General features: G+C 23.8%; 1 protein-coding gene across 1 annotated transcript in view; it reads right to left on the bottom strand.

Moving 5' to 3' along the window:
• LOC109605288 (chondroadherin) overlaps positions 1–21,126 on the bottom strand; it is a 183,612-nt gene that overhangs the window by 92,916 nt on the left and 69,570 nt on the right. The window contains exon 2 of the mRNA XM_020021892.2: positions 18,072–18,121. The gene's annotated coding sequence lies outside the window, so the exon portion shown is untranslated. The remainder of the gene's footprint in view (positions 1–18,071; positions 18,122–21,126) is intronic.

A 21,126-nucleotide genomic window follows, 5' to 3' on the forward strand; every position in this document is an offset into this window, starting at 1 on the left:
GTCTTTAAAAGAAGTTGTTTTTTGTTAGGATGTCTTCTTATTATATTTTCAAATGATTGTATTGTTAATGACATTGTAAACCATTTTTCAGGAGCCTGTTAAGCTTTAAGTAATAATTCTTTCTTCCTACTGAAAGTAAGTTATTCAATAAAACAATATAAACCTTGCTAAGAATAAATTCTTACTATTAAGAGTATTGTTAAATAGAAGCAAAAAAAACGTATAGAATATTGAAATATGTTTTTATATTTACTGGACAAATTTTGAAACAATAATTAACTAATTTTAAACAAAAATTTTAGTTATTATTATGTATATGTTTTGAAAAACGACAAAATTTATTTAAATGAATTCTAAATACTTAAACTATACTACAATTATTAATGTTAATAAAGAATGGAGAGGTTCCATAAGTTGTCGAAAGCACATTTAATTTAAATTCGCTCACAAAAAGATATAGGACTCCAAAGTTTGGAAGCGGCTTTAACATTTTGTCACACGACCTAACTAGGTAACTTCAACCGTAGACACTAACTTTATTTCTTAAGTTAAATCAATGAAGATATGAAATACGAAACCTCAAAATTTTTACCTTCAAAACGAGGCATTAACTAGTAAATGGGAAACCAGCGAACTGTAAATTAAAAAAGAAACAATCAGGTAAATAAATAACATTGGCACTCAATGAATCAATGAGGAATTTATTGATAGGTGTAGATTTTGAATGTGTGGGAAGTAAGTTGCCCTGAGTGGGCTCTAAAATTACAAGCACATTGCCAAGATTTTGTGCCGGAGTTCCTGTGACCGCAAATACTGGAAATATCTAGGCAAAAGGTACTAGTGTAGTAAAACCTTGATGAATACCTGAAATTTCAACCAGATTTCCGTTACTCAGGCATTCCTTTGCGCTTTAAAGATGTACACGAACACAATCTGTATCACGCGGAGCACAATTGATACGTATAACTAATTACTTCACTACACAATCTAATCATATTGATATGAACGGATCAAGAACATCTTTAATGATGTCAAATCATAAGTTACGGGATAAGATAATAAATACATTTGTGTATGTGTGGGCGTGTGTTTATGCGGGGATGCTCTGGAAACTCCGACCGGAATTGAATAAGGCCTACAATAAACACAACCAACTGTGTGAATAGCAGAATAACCACAAGTGCGATACACTAACAAAGGATTTAAATCAATTTCGCCAAATACAAACGATTTCTTGTGCTAAAAGATTAATTAAACGAGGCCGATTACTTACACTAACACAAATTAATTCAGAAATATTTATGCTTTTAATGGCCTGTAATACCTGTTAGTGGAATTAGTCGCTTTATTAATGTTTTGTGTTATTACTGTATTTCATATTAAATCAAAATGATTTTTTTAGTACATAAAGAAGTTCTGTTAACAATTATGACGTTAGAATTTAATCTAATTATTGATCTAAAATTAAAAACGATTAAAATAAAATAGTGATGCTGTCAAAGTACATCTGTGACGTTTTGAGTATTAAATTCAAATTGGATTGGATGGAATAAAATATTAAATAAAAATATTAAATGGAATAAAATAAATAGTACAACTTTGTTTCTGATTTTTTAGCTAAATTACAAAAGTGCTAACCTAATCTAATTCTCATAAAACCAAACATGATGATGATTAAGATAAATCTAAAATGTATAAAATTCATTAAATTTATGTATTTGTTTTATTATTTCAATTGAAACAAATATATATATGTTATTATATATTTTATTAAATAAATATTGATTTGTAATATCCATTTTTATAGGAATATGGAAATGATCTAATACTAAATGAATTATAATTCTGTAACTACTCACCTGATTTTCAACAGTAGAATATCATTATGATGTATCACTCATTTCACTAAAAAAATTATTTATAATGTGATTTGTGATTTTTGTTTTATTTTGTTCCATTCATAAAATATACGTGAAAACTTTATGGCCTTTATAATAAATATATAGTGGTATATATTATAGAAAATAGTAAATTTATATATTAAATGTAATTAATCAAATTTAATATAATACTGTAGTTGATAAAAAATATATAAATAAATAAAACAACAATTAAAAAAGTTATTAGTAACTAACTAGAAATTTAGATTTATGGGCAACATTTTATGTGGTTTGTAGTTGAGAAGGGAAATTCTTTACGACCTCTCGACCATACTGTATATATAAGTATACAGTATATTTGATGGAAATATTACAAAATATTGTCAAAACACCATTTTTATATAAATAATAGATTAAATTAATAGAAAAATATATTAAGTATATTAAGTAGTTCATAAAAAACTATAAATAAAATAAAACATTATATTAAAAAAATATTTGTTGATAAAATGATTAATTTTGTGGAAAAATTTAGATTAAATGGCAACATTTTAAGTGGTTTGTATTTGTTGAGGCAAATTCTTTACGACCTCTCTGTATACTTATATATAATTTACATTTAAGATGAAAATATTACAAAATATTGACAAAAATTTGATACTTTTCATAGTAGTTCATAAAAGATTTATAAATTTGTATAAATAAATTGTATTTGTTGAGGCAAATTCTTTACGACCTCTCTGTATATATATATATATATATATATATACAGGATGGCATATTTAAGAAGAGAATATTACGAAATATTCAGAGAAAAAACATTAAATTAGACAATTGGTTTTTATATGAGGCCAAGATTTTGTTCCATTCAAATTATAAGGAAAGGGAGATTATTTATGACCTCATTGTATATTATATATATACAGTATGACCTACATAAGACGAATATAGTTGAAAAATTTGTCAAAAAGCACATTAAATTAGATATTTTTATATAAGTAGTAAATTTAAATATTAGAAATAATTAATGAGATTTAATATTAAATATAAATATTGTAGTTCATAAAATATGTGGACGATAATAATGGAGCTGCCTAATTTGAAAATAATTAAGTATAGATATTTTTTAAAGTTAGTTACAAATAAACAATTTCTGAATAATAACCATCACTAAACATATAATTTATTCCTTAATGTATGTTATTATTTTTATGTATCTTGTTTAGCTTCACAAAAATTCCTCCGTTATCTTTTCATTCTTTTTTCGACTATTCCTAAATCAATAAAATAATATGCTTTATGTTATTTGTGCATATTCCAAGGGTGAAAATAGCCAGCTTGCAGATTTATAATAGTGACAGGAAGGAAGATTACTATTATTTTAAATAAACCTTCACAATTTGAACAACATAAACAACTCACAGCAATCAAAGTCATAAATTCACCTAAATTAAAACTCAATAACTCACTTTTTTGTTAGCACCGACAAAAATTAAGTGTTTATGTTCTACAAAGCTCCTTTCCTACTAATTACGTGAACACTAAAAACGTAATTACCGCAACGAAATATTTATCCAGTTCAAACGGTTCAAAAATATATTTTCGTGTTGACAGCGGAGCCTCTTTTCAGGTGGTGTAATTAATTTAAAAAGCTCACGGAACCAATTTATCAAGATCCAGACAGAACTCAATTTAGCGTAAAAAAGGACAATGATAGATTAAAAGTAAAATGACTTTCTTACTAGTATATAGACCGGGCCCTTTCCACCCCATGTATAATTACATGGCGTTAACATTCTTAATTACTCTGTTCCGTAAATATCGACCCTCTTTTACTTACACTTTCCGCCATTTTTCATTCGGGGAACAACATTTTATTAGCCACCGTCATAATTGCAGGTCCTAATTGTAAGGAAAATTATTAGAACCAATTGTTAATGGATTCGCCTGATTTGGAACAATGTGCCTTTTAATGCGTAATGTCAATTAAATTCAGAATTTTTCTGGTATTTTGTGTCCCCTTTTTGCCCTTTCATCCAGCTCAGATTATTCATAATTAGTAAGCGTTGAAATGGATGGTCCCTTATTAAATTTTAAACAAATAAAATAAAACATTGTAGTTGCATTGTGCGGGTGTAATTTAAGAAAATAACAATGTCCTTTTAACAGTAAGAGGCATTAAGACGACATAATTAATTTAGTAAAATGGCTGCGGTTTAATTGAGAGTCTATGGACAGGAAAACAAATGAATTAATAATTTAACCGGCAGCTAGAAGACTTTAATGCACTTTTGAATTTGGATTTGAAAGATCGCTGGAATTCTTTTATGTCTGGCTGTGAATGTGGAATAGCCCGCGGTGAGGCCTTATTTTAATAAAAATTGTCCGTGTTCCACAGTGATGGAGACGCATTTAAATAGCAAGACTTAACGAATGCTGGAACTAATGATTCCCCCCCAAACCGCCAGTTCAATAGCGAGTGCCTTCCGTAAGGGAAACATGTCTGAAATTTTACCATCATGCAACTTTGAGTTATATTGAATTCCCTTACACAATTTTCATTAAATTACGGATCGGTAGTTCCGATCCGTCTAGATGCACAACTATAATCATTTATTTGCACGTTCATTCATTTATTTCAACTCAATTAGATCCCATATTGGTGCATCTAATATTAATACATATTATGAAAGAATTATACCAACTTGAGACGAAGTTTAATGGTTTAAATTTCAAGAAGCGTTTACCAAGAGAAGCTAAAAATATAAAGTGTTAAAACTTGATTTTATGTATTATGGAAATATTGACAAAATTGGATTACACCCTAAAAAATATTGTTTTAGCTTTACTACATCCTTGAACTGATTTTACCTACTCCCTTGTTTTTGCATAAAAAATTAATAAAATACTGAAATACCTGTCTCCTATACAGGGTGATTCACCTGACTTGGAATTTTATGGAGTACGGAAATAGGTATTGATTTGGAATTTTTATAGCAATTATAACAATTTTGAACTTTCATTTAAAGTTGCAGTTATATTTAATTTTTTATTAATTTTATTGGACAATGATTTATTAAAAATTTATTTACTTTTTCACATATTATACAATTTAATAGGTTTAAAAGGTTTTGTATAATACCAGTCATGTTAAAAAATACTTTAAAATTGTTTTTATTACCACTTATTTCAGTTTTTATAGACAAAAGTCAAAGTGTTCGTTTAAAAATATATAATTTAATTTCTTTTACTGTGAGACAAAAATTTAAGAATATTCTCGAAAATGTCAACAGCGATCTTTGATCAGGAAAATAAATTAAATTGTGTGTTTTTAAAACGAGGGTTTTGACGTTTTTATCAGACGGTGGTCAACAGACAGGAAGAAGGAAAGTGGTTCACCTAACTCATTCATTAGAAATTTGTGGATAGCTGAAAAAGATATTGATTTGAAATTCTTGTAGTAATTAAAACGTGACTTATATTTTGAAGAAGACTTTATTATTTTTAAAGAAACACTGTATATTTTTGGATTTTTAAATTTTACATATCATTGCAATTAAAATGGCAACACTATATCTTATAGCCAAACACAATACTTTTTGAGCTATTCATTTTTTTTTCCAAAAATTTTGACATATTAATGGTCTAACTAAAATGTCTGTGAAGCCATCTATTTTGATGCTGGAAAGTTTATTTTTGGAATATATGTTAACCAAAGAGCCCTAATTAATATTTCCATATTTTATACATGGTTTTTGTTATTTACATTTAAGTTTGTGCATCTTAAAACACTGATAACTTTGTTATTTTCAATGGAATTAAAAAAAAAAACAAGAATCTTTTATTTGTTGTTGTTATCATTATTGTTTTGAAATATTTTATTATTTAGAATATTTCATTTATTTTTTCTTTTATTTAAAAAATTAATTAACAATTTGGTTACCTAATATTTTATTGTTTATTCCAGTATATTGAAAATACATTTGGACTCACTTAGAATAATTTCGTAGTTATAAATATTCAGGATATTTTTCTTATTTTTCTGTTATTAGAACATTTTTCTTTATTTAAATAATATTTCAGTTACCTGAAATTTGAAATGTACAAATACAAAACGATTTCATCTGACTGAATTTTAAGAGAGATGTCATGCATGACAGAGACAGAGACAACTCTGCAAATTGCTTCGTAGTGGGAATCTTTTACTGTCTCTGTCATTCATGATGCCTCTCTCAAAATTCAGTAGGATCAAAGACTTTCCAATCGATTTAGAATAGTCCCACGTACTTTTTTATATAATTATCAAAGATAAATAAAAAGACAAGACATATAATTATATAATGTTACATTATAAATTAATGAATCTCATTGTTTAAAATTCAAATTAATGTATATAAAATAATTCGATGAATATAAACTGTTTGTAATTAATTTAAATCTTACTGGATTCTTTAAAATTCTTAAACTTAATTTTAATAATGCTGAAGTTACTTATTCGAATTGTACAAATAAAAAACAAAAAGACTCTATTTATAACAAGACAATTCATTCAAATAATTAGGTAAATAAATTTTATTATTTTTAATATTTCTTAATAATAAAAATATTTAATTAATTTTAATGATGTAATTCCTTGAAAATAAATATACTACATCTATTACTTCAGGGGGGCTGAAATGGAACCCAGATAACCCCTAATAATAGAATATTTATATTTCTATTAGTTGTTTTGAAATTTTTCTTAATTGAACAAAATTAATTAATTCCAATAACAAAGTAGTTACCTGATGTTCAACCAATTATTTAAAATTTTCACAAGTTTTTTATTTTTTCAATGTTTAACAGAGATTTTAATAAAAAAAGAATGCCTGAAAATAAATAATCAAATATTTAAATCCTGTTTTAGTTAATAAATTAAAAACATTGATTTTATAAATCAGTGGTATTAGGTCTCCTAACTTTATTACTATATAAACTTAAAAATATTTTCAGTTATTACTAATAATATGTTTTTCTTAACTATTCTATAGCCTTAGAATTAATTAATTTAATAAAATTGTTGTGATATAAAATGTAGTTATTTAATTTATGGAGTAAATGCTAAAATGTTATTTTTAGTCATATCTCAATTTGAGTTGACATTATGGAAATACAACATTAGCTATGCTGCTTATACATCCTTAGATTGCTTGGCTTCCATATTTTCAACATAATTCGATATAGTTTGTAATACAATAATCTTTTAAAATGTCACAAACACAAACGTAATATTTTTCTTGAAGGAAAATAATTTTAAATATTGTTGATGAAAAAATTGCGTTGCATTTTGTATAAATGAAATTTGTAAAATACAATTTGGCAGTAAATTATAAACGTGTATTTCATTAAATTTGTTTTATTGCGGAAAGATCTCTAGTCGGATCCAATAAATTATAAAGTATAATGACCCTTTTATAAAGCTTAAATCTTATTTGGCTGAAGAGCGAAAAGGTTACCGTTTCTTTGATCCCAAGCAAACAGAAAACACCTTTACAATCTGAAGTTCGTCAAATATTTAAACAATATTTTCCCCGTATTTGGAGCAGTGCTCTTTTCCCCAATTGTGCATATTTAAACTGAAGTTAACTACTCCAAAACGGTTTGTTTGAAAGCCATAAATTACCACTGTAACAAATTGAGGTTACAACATGTTACGTGTCAATTTAAGTCTATAAATCAATCCGACAAGAATTCCGTATCGGGACAACTGATTTTGTCATATTCATTAAGCTACATTTCCGATTTGAATAATCAATACGAATTATTTTCGTAATTGATAACGTACGCAAAAACCGTCATATCGAAAGTCGTTTCGGGCGGTATACGTGCAAATCTCGTGTAAACCGTCGCGCACGAAGTTTTCGACGATTTTTTTTTAAACTCATTTAGTCCCGGAGAACATGTGCGCTATATATATATATATATATTTCAGCGTGGAGCATCCCTTTCACGAGGAGTCTTTTAAAAGTTCTGCGTTATAATTTTAAAATTCTCTGAAAGTAATACAGCCATTTATTTTTTAACTAAAAATGCCAAAAACACCTTCTTTAATCTGCAACTCAGGCACGTTGTTCATGATATCGTATTTTTTTTATTTAGCAGTATACTAACTTGGTGTTGCATGTTTCATCAATAAAAAATATTTTCTAATATTTTATTCACTTATTTATACACTTTTTATTATATCATACAAATAATATTTTATTGGCCATCTAAATGGGGGATGTTTAAAGAATTGTTTTTATTAACATCTTTGTCAAATTGTGTGCCTGTTATACAGTGTGGCTCATCTAAGCGATTTAAGATCTTTTTATTTACATCTAATTTAATACATCTCAACAATAACCTAAACCTGAAGAAAACATTTAAAAAATGAAAAAAATAGGATTACATCAGATTTCTCAAAAATAATAATAAGAATATAAACAAAATGTGAAAAAATATTTAGAAATTAGTTGATTATATTTAATATTAAAAATAATTAAATTCAATTTGAAATTAATTTTAGTTTAAATAAAATAATATAATAAAAAAATATAAAATAATTAATTTTATAATAAAATCACAATAATAACTTTTAAAGTTTTATATTATTTATGTAAATATTTAATATAACAATAAATTTAATTGAAATAAAGGATAAAACTAAAGAGTAAATAAAAAAAATATATATTTTAAAATAAAAAAATATATATATTTTAAAATTTGTTGGTAAAATTTACTATTGAAAATAATTAAATTCAATTTAATATTAACTTTAGTTTAAATAAAATAATATAGTTAAAAAAATTGAATAATGACGTTTAGAAGTAGATATTAATTACATAATTAATTTTATAATAAAATTATTTATGTAATTAATTTATTATTAAATTTAATTAAAATAAAAGGTAAAACAAAACAATCAATATAAAAAAAACATATTTTTAAAATTAGTTGGTAAAATTAACTATTAAAAACAGTTAAATTCAATTTAATATTAACTTTAGTTTAATTATTACTATTGAAAATAGTTAAATTCAATTTAATATTAACTTTAGTTTAATTATTACTATTGAAAATAATTAAATTCAATTTAATATTAACTATATAAGTTTATATAAAATAATATAATTAAAAAAAACAGAATAATGACTTTTAAAAGAAGATATTAATTACATAAATAATTAATTTTATAATAAAATTATAACAATTTTTAAAATATAAAATATTCGTTTATTATTAAATTTAATTAAAATAAAGGATAAAACAAAATAATAAATATAAAAAGACATATTTTTAAAATTAGTTAGTAAAATTTATTATTACAAATAGTTAAATTCAATTTAATATTAACTTTAATTTAAATAAAATAATATAATTAAAAAAAGTAGAATAATGATTTTTAATTACATAAATAATTAATTTTATAATAAAATTATAATAATTTTTAAAATTAAATATTCGTTTATTATTAAATTTAATAAAAATGAAGGATAAAACTAAACAGTAAATATAAAACAAATATTATAATAATAATTTTAAAAATAGTTCGCAAAATTTACCATTAAAAATTATTAAATTCAATTTAATATTAAGTTAATAAATAATAATAATAAATTTTAGAATTAGTTATTAATTACAAAAATAATTAATTTTATAACAAAATTACAAAAATATTTTTAAACTTCTATATTATTTATGTAAATATTTAAAATAACAAGTTTATTATTTAATTTTATTAAATTAAATTAAAGGATAAATTAAAACAGCGAATATATAAAAATATTTTTAAAAATAGTTGTCAAAATTTACTATTCAAAAATAATTAAATTCAATTTAATATTAACTTTCCTTTAAATAAAATAATATAGTAAAAAAATATAAAATAATTAATTTTATAATAAAATTACAATAATAATTTTTAAAATTGTATATTATTTAAGTAAATATTTATTATAACAATAGTTATATAAATATTAAAATTAAATAAACAAATTTATTATTAAATTTAATTAAAATGAAGGATAAAACTAAAGAGTAAATATAAAAATATATTTTTAAAATTACTTGGTAAAATTTACTATTGAACATAATCAAATTCAATTTAATATTAACTTTAGATTAAATAAAATAATATAATTAAAAAAAAATAGAATAATGACTTTTAAAAGTAGATATTAATTACATAAATAACTCATTTTATAATAAATTATAGATAAATTTTTAAAATCAATATTATTTATACAAATATTTAATATGACAATAAAGTTCCATATTAAAATTATATATTCGTTTATTATTAAATTTAATAAAAGTACAGGATACAATAAAACTGTAAATATACAAAAAATATTTTTAAAATTAGTTGGCACAATTTATTTTTAAAAATAATTAAATTCAATTTAATATTAATTTTAATTTAAATAAAATAATGTAATAAAAAAAATGTACAATAATAAATTTTAATAAGAAAATTAAGTGTCACAATTAAATATTCAAGTTTAATATACACAGTGTGACACTTCTATTTTTTCATTTATTTAAAAGAAATCCCCTATTAAAATTAAAAAATAAAAAAAGTTGCCATATTAATTACCTCGATTTAAATTATGTTGGAAATTAAAATCAACTCAATTTTCCATGACTTTGAAAACAAGACAATAAACAAGCTTCAGAAAGAATAACAGTATAAATTAAAGCCCTCATTAAATGTGGAAAGCATAGTAATTTATAAATAAAATCTGCGTGTTTTGTACATTTTAAAGTTTCTTATTTTAACATTTTTCAAGACTAATATCGCGAAAGTTCATATCTGCAAGCTTACACCTTAAGTAATAATTAGTTGGAAATTTATGATTTTGTTCAGAACATGAACAAGTGTTGACACTGAGTTTTCGTGCCCGTTTGTAATTATTTCATGTAGGAGGCCTCTTTAGTTTAATCCGTAATAATTGGAAGGCGAGTCAGTCCGTCGTACATTTATAAAAGCACAAGAAATGAATAAATTATAAACGACTTGTAATTAGTATGCATAAAACTCGAACAAGTCGATTTCGTCTTCGCTGAAACAATCTGATGTACGCGACGCCGTAAACATAAGACGGAATAAAATTTGGGGAGTGTAATGCTTTTATTATATGCGGAAGCTGCTACACTGAGATGAATTTTTGGGTTGTGTCTTGTCTCCGTGTCGAATTGGTTGGACTTTATCTGATATTTTCCTCCGAGGGACAATCAAATACCATGTTTCTAGAATCTTATCCGTAATAACACCAACAAATTAACATAGTACGCTTACTAAGTGCCTCTTGTCATTTGCATATATTTAGAAGACTTTGCTCTCGACATCACAACACCGTCGAGAATATTAGCCAACCAATTAATCGATTCAGTCTACACCATTTTACTACACACTCACCAATGCAAATATGCCATAAACTTACACCGCCAAACTCATCCATTACTCTAATATTGCATTATGTAACATCACTGTGTACATATTCCCCATCTATCCACATAACCTAACATCGAATTTTCTATTTATGCGCAAAACTTTGCGTGTTGTTTTATTCTAGGATGAAAATTCCTTAATCTATTCAAATTTTACAAGTTAACTTACGAATAGTTAAAATGAGGGTGCAATATACTCAACGGCACAGAAAATACATCCAGTCATCCAGGGGATGGAATACTTTTTTTTGTACATTTTTTTTATCAGTATTCAGTTTTAAGGAATGCTTCGTTCCCTTCAAACGTCAATATTGACTTAAATGAGGCATTGTGGAAATTGCCAATCGGAGCACTGTTCGAGTCTGGTTTGAAGAAGATCGTGAATGTCTTGTCTTTGTGACAACCAATGGTTAATAGAAGAAAGAACACTTTTTACCAAGCCAATATATTCAGGAAATTCTGTCTTATCTTAGAACCCCTCGAATCCAGTTTTCCAACAGGATAATGTCCTTATCTCTTGTTGCCAAGGTTACTTTGAAGTGTTGCCAACATTTTGATATAAATTTATTACTGTGGTTAGCAAGATCTCCGGATTTATCACCTATTGAACACGTGTAGGATATCGTTGGTAGGAGGCTCGAAAGGAGACGAAATTCAGTCCTTCTTAAATTTTTTATAATTAATTTATTTTTAATTGAACGATTTTTTAATATTTTTGATTCAGTTTTATAGATTATTATACAAAAAATATTTATAACTTTGTGATCTAATAAGTTTTTCAGATTATTTCAGTAATTATCAACTGAAATTGATTAAATCAAATCTATCTCATTCAAGTCACACTAAATAAGTTTCCAAAAATTATTTTTTCTTTAAATTTGTGCATAAGATTACATTTTTTAATATTTGATTCTATTTTTTATATTTTTAAATTAATTGGTCACTTTTTTGATTCAGTTTTATAAAAAATATTTATAACTTTGTAATCGAATAAGTTTTTCAGTTTATTTCAGTAATAATTAACTGAAATTGGTTATACGTATTAAGTTTATACTTAGTATAAAAATTTTTAATATTTGTTACTATTTTTTATATTTTTTAATTAATTGATAACTTTTTTGGTTCAGTTTTATGTATTTTTATATAAAAAATATTTATAATTGTGCAATCTCATAAGGTTTTCAGTTTATTTCAGTAATTATCAACTGAAATTGATTGTAACAAATCTATCTCATTTAAGCCACATTAAAGTAAAGTTTCCAAAATTATTTTTTAAAATGTATGCTTAATAACATAAAAATTTTTTATTATTTTTTATATTTTTAAATTAATTCATCATTTTTTTAGTTCAGTTTTATTTATTATTATATAAAAACTAACTAAACTTGGTGATCTAATAAGTTTTTGGGTTTATTTCTGTAATAATCAACTGAAATTGGTTATTTGTTATGTGTCATTCAAACCACATTAAATAAGTTTCCAAAGATTATTTTTTAAAGTTTATGCATAATAATATAAAAATTTCTAATATTTAATTTTTTAATCAATTGATCACTTTTTTGGTTAATTTTTATATATTATTATATAAAAACTATTTATAACTTTGTGATCTAATAAGTTTTTCAGTTTATTTCAGTAATAATCAACTGAAATTGCTTAAAATAAGTCCCACTAAATAAGTTTCCAAGGATTATTTTTTTTAAATTTGTGTATAATAATACATTTTTTAATATTTGTTACATTTTTTTATTTTTAATTTAATTAATAACTTTTTTGGTTCAGTTTTATATATTATTATATAAAAAATGTTTATAATTTTGTGATCTAGAAGAAGTTTTTCAGTTTATTTCAGTAATAATCAACTGAAATTAATTAAATCAAATCTATTTCATTCAAGTCACACTAAATAGGTTTCCATTTTTTTTAATATTTGGTACTATTTTTTATATTTTTATTTTAAAAATATAAGAAATAAATATATCATATTTGGTTTCAGTTTAATGTATTAATATATAAAAACATAATTAATATAATTATACTGATCGAAAAGTTGTATATTTTTGTCTGAATATATAATAATTTACTTACTGCTCTTTTTTACTGCAAACTGCATAAAAATTCAATGAAATCTGATGAGTGAATATACATGATCTATTTTCTATGTAAGTTAGTATACGTTTGCCCGATTAGTTTCAGCACAGCTACGCGATTAAAACCATTAAAAGTAAGTATTGAAATGTTGTTGTTGTTTTTAATTACTTTAATAATAGTGTGCTTAAGTAGCCAAAGAAAAAAGAGAAGCGACTACATTAAAAGATAATTGTTGAAAATTTTCTTATGGAACAAAGGAAAACATAGACAATCAATGTTTTATAATTGCAACTATTAAAACAGTCAATTAAGAGCAAGAGGAAGATATAATACAACCGAGACTCTTTTTATTGCGCCCTCGTGAAAAAAATGAATTATCTTTTTATTAAGACTTTATAACTTTCTTATGGCGGACAGCGTTTTATAAAATTCCTTGTAATATACGGAATATTTAAGAGTTCCTCAGATATTTGGGAAATTAAAAAATATACTGCCAAGAAAAAATCATTTGTAAGTACTTAGTTATTCCGTTTACAAGGAGAATTGTTCGGCAGTCGTTAATGCTTTGACGAATATTTAATTTAATTTTATTGCTGGCGATTTTTTCCATCCCCTTTCAGTCCATTCATTCCGTTAGACGGTTGCAATCTAAGTAAAAGTGGAGTAAATAGGTTTTTATGTAGACCTTATCTGTGAAATGCAGAAAACCTCAATGCACCATACCCGCGCCGGGGAAACTGGGGAGAATCTATTTCATTCGACTCTAAGAAAATATCCACGGACAAGATATCGGAACTACTTTACTTTTATCGTCAAAATGAAAATTTGAATATTGTTATTTGACATTGTAAATATTAACGTATCCTCTTTACTGTAAACATTTCCTGATCCTTTGCGATTTCAAACAATACGTCAAGGATATTTTTTTAAAACAAATATCCGGCTCAACAAATACATATATACGTTCGATCTATGGAAATGTCAGATGAAATTTCAATTTTATAAAACCAACAAATGCATAAAAATATCACAATGAAATAGCCTTGTCTGAACCAATCAGGTTATGCGAGGTTAAGGCGTATGTAAAATCCTTCTTGCTTTGACGTTTTTTATTCGCATTTCAAGCAATTTATGCTTTAAGTATGCTAACTTTTACCACATGAGAACTACTGCAAAATGTATATCGTAGTATTTAAAAAAAATGTTGCTACATTCACTTTAATAAAAATATATTTTATATACCTGCAAAATGTTTCTTTTTTAATAATATACATATATATATATATATATATATATATATATATATATATATATATATATATATATAATCATAATATATATAAATATATATTTTGACCTTTCACTTCATTTTTAGTATACTTAGATTTTAACCTAAATTGACTTTATATTTATTTCGTTTTATTTAAACATTCTAAATATTAATAATTTGTTTTTTATTGCTTTTAATTTTATAAAAAATCTCTTAAATATTATAATTATTATTAATAAAAATTATTAATAAAAAATGAAAAGGTTTTAAATGTACTTTTGTATTCAAATCACAATTTTTTTTAATAAAAAGAACTGTTATTACTTTTTTAATTAAAATTAATTTATTTTTTATCAATATTTTGCTTTAAATTTTTAATAAATTCAATGAATTCTTATATTTATTTTGTCTCCATTTTAAATTATTCTTTTTAGACTGACTATGAATATTCACTATTTTTTATTTAAAAAGAGTAAAACAGTTATTACTTTTTTGAATTAGAATCAATTTATTTTTTATCACTATTTTTACCTATCCATTTTTAGAACAATTCAATGTTTCCTGATTATATTTTTTATTGACTAATTGGTTTACAACATACTATATTTCTGTACTACTATATTCATATATTATATTCATCATTATTTTTTATTTAAAATAAGAAATACAGTTATTACTTTTTTGAATCAGAATCAATTTATTTTTTATCAATATTTTACTTTGGATATTAATTAAATTCAATGATTTCTTATATATATTTTGCCTAAAATTTAAATTATTATTCAAATCAATAAGAATATATTGTGAATATATTATATTAATATACAGTATTTTTTTTTTAAACAATTCATTTTCTGTTTATATTTTTTATTGGCTAATTGATTTACTTATGAATATATCATTTTTTTTATTTAAGATAGAAATAGTTAGGACTTTTTTTAAATTAGAATCAATTTTTTTTATTTATATACATTTTGCTTTAAATTTTAAATAAATTCAATGAATTTCCGATTGTATTTTTATTGACTAATTGAATTACAATAAAAAAAATTATCATTCAAATCAATAAAAACATATAGTGTATTTACAGTATTCTTTTTGAAAACAATTTTTCATTTTCTGATGATATTCAGGGAATTTTTATATTAGTTTATTACCTACAATTCAAATTATAAATCAGATATATATATATATATATATATATATATATATATATATATATATATATATTGGAAAATATTTATATAGTATACTTTTAAAACTTAATTAAAACATTTTTTTTTAGTACGTAATACATATATCCTATTTGTACCTTGCATAACGTTATTATTAATATTTATTTTTCAGCATTTATATAAGTTCTGCTAAAACTCAAATCCTATTAAATGTAAAACAAAAATGGTCTAATTTAACAAATATTATATTTGATATGAATTTTAATTATATAGTATTAAAATTGAAACTATTAAAATTAATTTTAATTTTATTTAAAAACTCTTTCATTTAAATAATTCCACATTTAACCAATTTTTTCATAAGCAATAAAACATTTAAAATAACATTTTCTGTTAAATTTTATTTTAAAATTATGTTTAGTATAAAAAATATGTAAAGGTTGTTTTTATTTGTTAACATTTAATGTTTTTATTTATTGAATTTCTAACGATTAATTTAATATTAAATTTTACTCTTTTGGTTCACTGCAGTTTAAAATAAAATTGTTTTCTAAATTAAGGACACATACGGAACAATAATTTGGTCAACAAGAAGGATACACAAAGTTATTTTCCTTGATTAAAAAGCCGGATCCAATAAATTGCATCCAGTGCAGGCAGTTATAATAGAATAAATACCTCCATTGTCCATAGGCTTTTGTTAGTAGAACTAATAAGTCCTTTCAATTAGGTATTTTATTTGGCCGTTGAGCAAAAAATCAAAAATCGATTTGGCCCCGTTTTATCTTCGGGTCGCAGTCTAATGATTCCATCCAAATATTTCAATTTTTTCTGGAGGTTTTTTTTTTCGAGAAACGCCAACTGCTTATACATGCTCCTATATCGTTCCATCTAATTTATATATAGAGGGATGAAGCAGAATTGCCTTTTTATCGAATTTTTTAAGGCGAACCTAACGTGCAATATAATTCTTATATGATGCCAAATCAAGAATTGGTTTTTCTATGTAACCTGATCTTTTCCAACATATGTTACGTTTCTCAACGTGATAAATTGCACACTGAATCGAACACAAAAACAAATTTCATTTAGCTTTCTATGCTATTTAAAAACCTCACCAACTGCTCCGAACTACGAGTTTTCTTTACGTCGATAATAGTTATTAGGAATTTATTCACACTTAGCCAGTTTTGTGTTGAAAAGTGTTTTTTCAGTTTGATAAAACTACCATCCTCCCTCAATTGGCTAATTTCCGTTTTGGATAAACAGGATCCATCTATTGGGGGGTGAATTTACAGAGGCTAAGATAGCATAAAGGAAGAAAGACGTAATGAAATTCGTATGTGTCTGGAATTCAGGAATGGCTGGAGAAGGCAATAATAATTACCCTTAACGCCTTGTCATTTTTATTATTCACTAAAGTTATTCGATCACCAAACAAATATACAACTACAAGTGAAAAACTCCAGATTGAATGTAATTGTAAGTAAGGTAGGAGGGATGAAATATTGGATCGATTACACTGACAGATTTCCGCGAGAACAAAACAATGAGAAAACTGGGGATGTGTATCTTTCATTTTAACTTTTTATTTAATGTTTTGAAAGTGAACATAAACATGTGGATAAATCAAAGTTTCACTATCGAAACCACTTTTGATTTTCCAATACATTTTACTCGGATGTTTTCCCCCCTTATTTTTCCTGTTAGCCTTTTGTTTACGTATGTCAGTTATGAATGTGTTTCTCTGATTCGCATTTTTTATGGTCTCACGAAAGGGAGAGGCAATTTCGATAATCGAACACCTAACCAAAACAACCCCTTAATCTCAAAGTTATGTTATGTTTTTAAATATTAATTTTGAAACTATAAAAAACAGTGAATATGAAAAATAGAAGTAAAATAATTCTTTAGTCCTGTAGATAAATATCTAAAGAATTATTTTTATGCCTACACGGCACGGTTGATAAAATTAAAATACAATGGCAATCGCGGTGAGTTAATGTCTTAACATTTATTAGATGTTATCTATCATAATACAACACAGTAGTGGTCTTTGACGACCTTTAATACGGCGTATGCATATTTATGAAGGGTTGTAATGAATTTTGAATTATTATGGATGAAATCAATAGGCAGAGCCGTTTGGTGGAGCTTAAGTATATAAATAACCGGAATACTTACAGGAATTTGAGTGTAGTCTTGACGCCTCAGCGTTTGACTCTGACTTGAATCTGAAATGATATAACAAAACAAATAAATTTGAAGCCAGAACAGAAATATCATTGTTTTAAAGTTATTTATAGTATATATCTGACTAGATTGTTGACTAAATGCATCCCAGACATTTAACAACTTGATATTATGCTCTCTGGGAATTACGAAATAAGATTCTTAGGGAATGTTTCTGTGAATTTCTTCGCGTTTAAAATTAGCTTTATAACGATTTACTAACACTAAACAATGCCGTTGTTTTTTAAGAACAGTTTATACAACACGCTTTATAGAATTATATGATTTTGACCACAATTATTATTTCCAGACCAGAAAAAAGTGTCCTGTGAGTCTGAAATATACAAAACATGACTTTTGGTAGTTTCCAAAGATTTTTATTTTTAATTTTTTCACAAATTGCAAAAACTTCCTACGGGCTTTTATTTATTTTATAACTTTATTTCTTAAATTTAATTAAACTTTTTCAATTTTTTAAAATAATTTTTAAAATTTTATGAACTTCAAAAACGTCATTTTTAATTTTTATAGAATTAAATCAATAATTATACATTTATTTGTTTCTATATAGATATTAAGATTACTTTATTAAATTTTATATTATTAAAATATAATTTTATTCTTTTAATTTTTAAGCTTGACTTATAATTAATAATTTTATTATTATTATTTTTTAATTTAATTGATTATTTTTAAATTTTTAAACTGAATTTTTAAAATTTAATTGATTTTAATTTAATTGGTTATTTTTAGTTTTTTTTTTAAGAATAATGTTTTAAATTTATTAAACTTAAATGAATTTTATTATTTTTAATTTTTTAAGCTTAATTTATAAAATTTTATGAAATTAAATTATTGATTTTACTATTTATTTAATTGAGTTAGTTATTTTTGATTTTTTAAACATAATTCATTAATTTATAAAATTAAATTAATATTTTCACTATTTTTTTATTTAACTGATTATTTTTAATTTTTTGGTTTCAATTTTGCGAAATCTGCTATTTGTCGTTTTCATAAATAACGGTCACGTGATTTCAAAATGCAGTTTTGTTGTTGGATTGACTTTTTATATTTTTTAAACTTATTTTATGAAATTAAATTAATAATTTTAATTTTTTAATTTAATTGATTATTTTTAGTTAGTTCATTTTGTTTTTTTTTTCAATTTTATAAACTTAATTTAGTAAATTTAATAAAATTTGATTAACAATTCTATTATTCATTTAATTTAATTGGATATTTTTATATTTTTAAACATAATTTATTAAATTTTATAAAATTAAGTGAATAATTTTATTATTTCTTTTAACTTAATTGATTATTTTTTAAGCTTAGTTTATAAAATTTTATGAAATTAAATTAATAATTTTATTTTTTTTTGTTTAATTGTTTATTTTTAATTTTTTAAGATGAATTTTTAAAATTTAATTGATCATTTTTAATTTTTTTAATTTTAATTTATTAAATTGTTTTTTTAATTTTTTAAGCTGTATTTTTAAAATTATATTAAATAAAATTAATAATTTTATTAATTTTTTGGTTTTAATTTTCGAAATCTGCCACTTGTCGTTTTCGTAGATAATTCAGAAACGGTCACGTGATATTAAAATGCGGGTTTAACCTGAAAACTCTCATAACTGTCAAAATCAACCAATTTGGTACACCCTGTATAGAGTTGTTGATAGTTATGATAGTTTTTAATTAAATGATAAAAGTCTCCCCCCTTTAGATAAATTCTTTACGGCCAGAATAAGTGAGCTGTTTTATAATGTCCATGCAGTTTTGCCGGACTAAATTACAACTAGAGGTTGATGTGAATAATAGGGTAACGTTTTGTGAAAACATTATGTACTTTAAATAACCCTTTTAGGGTTTCTTTGGGATACTGTATAATTTTATTTGTCATTAAAATTCTTCTAAATTTAATTAAAACATTTCAGCTGTGACATTCTGTAAATTATCCAACGTAAATTCACTTCATTTCTTTCTTAATTTGATGAAAATTTGCATTCATCCTTAAATAATATACCCTTAAAAATTTTAAATTACTTTAAAATATTCTAATAATAGGTGCTTTTTGCTGCAGTTTTTCTGGTCTATTCTCTCGGCCCCTAAAGTATTTTATATAGATTACGACACTTCTTAGCTCTAAGCTTATTAGCAACGGTTGTTCATAATTTAACAATAATTTCGCAATTAATTCGACCGAACTTTAAATTTCAACGAGGAGTGGAAAAGTTGATAAAGTTTTTATTTCAGTAACACATCGTTAATCATTCTGATAAATAGTCGCGAGATTTTTTAATTACAGTTCATTTGTATCTACATTTCACTGACTAGCAAAGTTATTAAGCAAATTGCTGCAGCTTTATAATTTGCATATGTTATATAAAAACATTTTAAACAAATCACCAGCTTATCTAAAATTTAATCAAACTAATGATAAAAGCATTGATATTAAGTTTGGTGTATATTTAACCATGTTTTATTTCGCATCCTAATCAAGATGAATAAAATATTAATTTGCACCAATTAAAATTGTGAAATGTTGGTAAACTTTGAACAATGTTTTGCCAATATTTGTTTTGCTATATTATGTTGAAGCTTGTTACGATAATAAAGCACGATCGATAGCATAATCGTCACAATGACAATAGTATTATAAAAAGAAAAATTTAACATAATTATAACATTATATTAATCAAAAATATATTAATGTAACATAAACCCAGTTTTGTTATAGTACCAAATAGTTCAGTTATCAACTTCTGCTTCAACTACTACGTCAATATATTAAAACTTTTGTAATTACAACGTTTTCTGTTATTAAAAAGTATTAGTGGATTTATTTTAATAATACTGGTAAAGCAAATTATATTCAAATTGTTATAAATATAAGACAAACAAAAAAACGTTAAATATTAAGAGTAATTCACAGTTTTTTATTAGTAATTAATTAAATAGTAGGCCTATTTTAGTAGTAAAGAATTAATTAAAAACTTCA

The sequence above is a fragment of the Aethina tumida genome, chromosome 1, assembly GCF_024364675.1.
Source record: "Aethina tumida isolate Nest 87 chromosome 1, icAetTumi1.1, whole genome shotgun sequence".
NCBI classification, from domain to species: Eukaryota; Metazoa; Arthropoda; class Insecta; order Coleoptera; family Nitidulidae; genus Aethina; species Aethina tumida.